Below are 4,874 nucleotides of genomic sequence, written 5' to 3' on the forward strand. Positions count from 1 at the left end.
ATTTCATCAGACTTTAAATTAGAGCAGTACAAGGGTGTCTGGCTGGCTCAGTTGGAAGAGCATGTGACTCTTGATCTTGGAGTTGTGAGTTCAAGCCCCATGTTGAGTATAGAGTTTACTTAAAAATATATATATATATATTTCCAGGGAAATAAGGAAGGAGACTCTCTCTATACAGAGTCCCTAGAATAGAAAGAGCCCTAGAACCTAGTAGGCACAAGCACATTCAAGTTTAAGATTATGGGTCTGTGGCATTTGTTTCTTCCCTTTTATAATTGGGATGTCCATCTTGGGTTGCTTGAATGTTGCTGGATCTTCAGCCATGCAAGTGGCCTGGGTCTGGACCAGTTTCACTGGAAAGGGCATCTGGTCCCCTTTGTGTGCCTGAGTGGCAAAACCCAAATCAAACTTTTGGAGGGGATTTAGTTCAAGGAAACTGTATTTATCTGATGAGTTTCTATATTCCCTACTTCCAGAATCCATGGTGCTAGGATTGGGCCAGGTAAGGCTGTGGAAGAACCAGAAGTGTCCCAGTCTCTGGGTTTCTGCTTAGGGGGAGCTGGGGGGTGAAACTGGCTGATGCAGCCTGCCTCTCTACTTTTATCTCTTCACTGTGTATCTTTCATGTATGATGAGCTTCTGCTTGGAGGTACTTGATCTCCTTGGTGGGAAGGCCTTTGTGGAGTATGCATTCAGCATCTCTCTGCCCTGCTTTTTGCTCAAAACACTGAATGCTCCTCTGGGTCTGCTCTGTGATCAGAGAATTCATGATGGCATGGGTAGCTCTAGCATTCGTCACCGGGTCCTTGTTCACACTATCAATGCCAAAGGGTCATGGCAGGGAAGGTCGTACTGTCCTCCTCTTAATCCATCTTGTCAAGGTCCTGATACTTGGGCTTTGGAATCACTGGCTTTCCGGGCATGCTGCCCATGACTGATGGAAGAGGAGCCATGGTGTAGTGTTCTTGAGGGCATCCTCATGCCTGACTGCCTAGCAGTACATCCTGATGGGGAAGATCATCTTGTCTAGAAGCCTACCAGGCTCAAGAGCAGGCCCTTTGGGCCCTCTCAAAGCCATTGAAAGACTGGAATCCAGGTGTTTTAACTAGATAGACTTCTGGACCTGAGTCTCTGTCACCACAGTGAAATGATATGGCCATCATGCTGACAAATATTAACAAGGAACATTGTCCAGCTGCTGCAATAGCAAAGCTTCCTTGAAAAATCTACCCAGAGGTTCTGTTTTTTCACCATTATGGGGCTGTCGGAGGCCTGAGCTCTACCACTAAAGGACTTCTAATACCCAGATCTGTAAGAAGTGGTGCAGTTGTACCCAAGTGATACATGACCCAAGTAGGCAGGGCACGGAATGTGTCCGAGTCTCAGGCACTGATCCACAAAGGCTGGCTGCCCCAAGTCTCTGACTCCAGTATTAACCTCCCTCTTTAGGAGCGACATGAAATTGGGCAAGATACAATCTCTCTGGACTTCAGTTTTCTTGTCTGAACAAGGAGGATAAAATATTTGTTCTGTCTACTTCACAGGGAAGTTTCTTGTAACATCAAATAATCCTTGTTCTTATTGGCTTTAGGAGGCACTGGAGGCATAAGTATGTGAAGTAAAAGAAAATGTGAGTGAAAATATTTTGTGAAGTTTAAAGGGGCACACAAGTGTAAACATTACTGCTTGTGACTTTTTAATAGCTAATAGAGGCTAAAATGTCATCATTTTTATGTTCAGTGAAAGTCAACCAGTAGTTTTGAGGCCTTGCTCTTTTGTATGCAGACCCTTTGGGAAGGAGCATTAAGTTATACATATGCAGCTTAAGTACACAAAGGCAACTTTTGTGTGGTAAGCTCCCTGCCCCCAAAAGCAAAGATGTGTGACATAGAATTAGAAACCAGTGGCCTTTTACTGTGGCTCTTTTCCCCTAAGACCTACACTTTGATTCTTGCTAATCTACCTCTCACGGAAAATGTGTATGGGGAAAAATGTGGTTCTCCTAGCTCAGGGCTGGAGATAATTGGCAGAACAGGGGAGGAAAATCAGTGATCAGGGAAGAGTATGGGAGCGAAAAAGAGGGACCTGGGAATTGGAGAGAAGAAAAGACAATGTACAAGGAAAATCAATCCTCCTGATTGTGGCATGTAGAGAGAAGGAACTAAGCTATAAAAATGGAAAGTGGGGACCTCCGATTCAATCAATCAGATGCCATGTGGACATAGCTTTAAAAAATGAGGCTATTATCACTCAAGTTCATTTGACAGAGCTTACATGTAAGAGTTAAGTGATGATCACTCTTGTCCACAATCATAAAATAAGGTGCCAAAGTGATTTATCACTCTGCTTTTCTAACATACCTTAACTTTAAGAAGCGTCTATAAATTTGGGTCCTACCTTTAAAATCTCATGTTATTGTAAGTAAGCCCAGTCTCTGCACATAGTAGGAATTCAATAAGTATTTGATATATTTGATAAATGAGTTGAAAGAATGGAAACTTATGTTAATTTGTGTTCATGGAGTTGGAGGGTTCAAGGCTGGAGAAGAATACATTTCCCTCCTTACCCCTTTATTTTCTTAAACGTGAGACTCTCAACGGAGACTCCTCCAGTCTGTGTAGATAATGTAATAATAGCTGGTGCTTATTCAAGAATTGTTGTATCAGGAACTATGCTAAGAAGTTCACATGATCTCAGTCAATCCTTGCAACATAAGTGAGCACATAATTACCCAACATTAAGGATGGGAAAAGTAAAACTCAGGGAGGCTACCTTTAGAAAGGTCAAGTAACTCAGCAAAGGTCACAAAGCTGGTAAGTTGAGATCATGTTAACCAATTGCATATGGTTTCCTTTAACAATTTTATTTTAGTGAAAAGGGCACTGGGAAGTGGATCAAGAATTGTAACTGCCCATTTCTAAGTGGTTAGGACCAGAAGAAAGTGTGTACAATGAAGGTAAGCTATCATTAAAACCTCAATGCTTATCCTTTGACAGTGACCTTAAGAATAGATGGAGTAGCTAGAAAAGAGGCTTTCCAATACTTTTGGTGGCAACCAAAGTAAGAAACGCATTTTACACACACACACACACACACACACACACACACACACACACACACTCACACATACATATGTACATAACTGAAATAAAGCTTTCATTAAGCAATGCTTATTGTTACTATGTGTGATGCACACGAATATTTTCCATTTCTTTTTCTTCTCTTCCCTTCTCCTTCCCTTCCATTCTATTTTACTCCAGTATTTTTTTTGAATATAGTTGGCACAAAATGTTACATTAGTTTCTAGTGTACAACGGTGATTTGACTCAATACATTATGTTATGTTCACCACAAGTGTAGCTATCATCTGTCACCATGCAACGCCATTACAGTACCATTGACTATATTCCCTATGCTGTAACTTTTATTCCTGTGACTTAGTCATTCCATAACGGGAAGACTGTGTCTCCCACTCTTCTTTACCTATGCCCCCCCCCCAAATTCCCTCCTCTCTGGAAACCATCAGTTTCTTCTATTTATAGGTCTGATTCTGCTTTTTGTTTGTTTATTCATTTGTTTTTTAGACTGTACATACGAGTGAAATCATCTGGTATTTGTCTTTCTCTGTCTGACTTATTTCACTTAGCATTATACTCTCTAGGTCCATCCATGTTGTTTGTTGCAAATGACAAGATTTTGTTCTTTTTATGGCTGCATAATATTCCTGTGTGCGTAGGTACCACATCTTCTTTATCCATTCATCTATCTTTGGATACTTGGGCTGCTTCCATATCTTGGCTATTATAGATAATGCTGAAATAAACATAGGGGTCCATATATCTTTTCAAATTACTGTTTTCATTTTCTTTGGGTAAATACCTAGTAGTGGAGTTACGAGATCATATGGTATTTCTATTTTTAATTTTTTGAGGAACATCCATACTGTTTTACTTTCTTACTCTATATACAAAAATAAGCTCAAAATGGATTAAAGACCTAAATGTGAGACTTGAAGCCATAAAACTCCTAGCAGACAACATAGGCATGTGACATCAGCTATAGTAACATTTTTCTAGTTATGTCTCCTGAGGCAAGGGAAACAAAAGTGAGAATAAACGATTGGGACTACATCAAAATAAAATGCTTCTGCACAGCAAAGGAAACTATCAACAAAACAAAAAGACAACCTACTGAATGGGAGAAGATAGTTGCAAAGATCTATCGAATAAGGGGCTAACATTCAAAATACATAAATTATAAAACTCCACATCAGAAAAACCACAAATAATCTGATTAATAATGGACAGAAGACCTGCAAAGAAGACACACAGATGGCCAGCAGACACATGAAAAGACGCTCAACATCACGAGTCATCAGAGAAACATAAATCAAAACCGCAACAAGATATACCCTCATACCTATCAGAATGGCTAGAATCAAAGAAAAGAAATAACAAGTGTCGGTGAGGATGTGGAGATACAGGATCTCTCCTGCACTGTTGGTGGGAATGTAAATTGGTGCAGACACTGGAAGACAGTATGGAGGTTCCTCAAAACATTAAAAACAGAAATATCCACTTCAGTATTTTAAATGCTGGTTGGGACACCTTCATTGACTTCACTGTGCACTCATAGGTTATGATCTGCAAGTTGAAAACCACTGAGCTAGATGGCAATAAAGGTGATAGAAGGAGCACAGACTTTCGAGTCACGCAGTGGTGGGGTGTGATCTGGGCTGCTGGTATGTTAACAGTGTGGGCTAACGCAAGTGACCTCTTCTTTGAACTTTAGTTTCTCATCCACAAAATGAGGAAAATAATACCTACCTCAAAAAGTTATTGAGAATAGCAAGCAGTGAAAATACCTACCCGAGC

The 4,874-nt window shown here is 40.4% G+C and overlaps 1 pseudogene; it reads right to left on the reverse strand.

Moving 5' to 3' along the window:
* Nucleotides 1–200: 200 nt before the first annotated feature.
* On the reverse strand, nucleotides 201–1,021 carry LOC125925912 (putative monooxygenase p33MONOX; annotated as a pseudogene).
* Between the last annotated feature and the right edge of the window lie 3,853 nt (nucleotides 1,022–4,874).

This window comes from Panthera uncia, chromosome D4 (genome assembly GCF_023721935.1).
Source record: "Panthera uncia isolate 11264 chromosome D4, Puncia_PCG_1.0, whole genome shotgun sequence".
NCBI classification, from domain to species: Eukaryota; Metazoa; Chordata; class Mammalia; order Carnivora; family Felidae; genus Panthera; species Panthera uncia.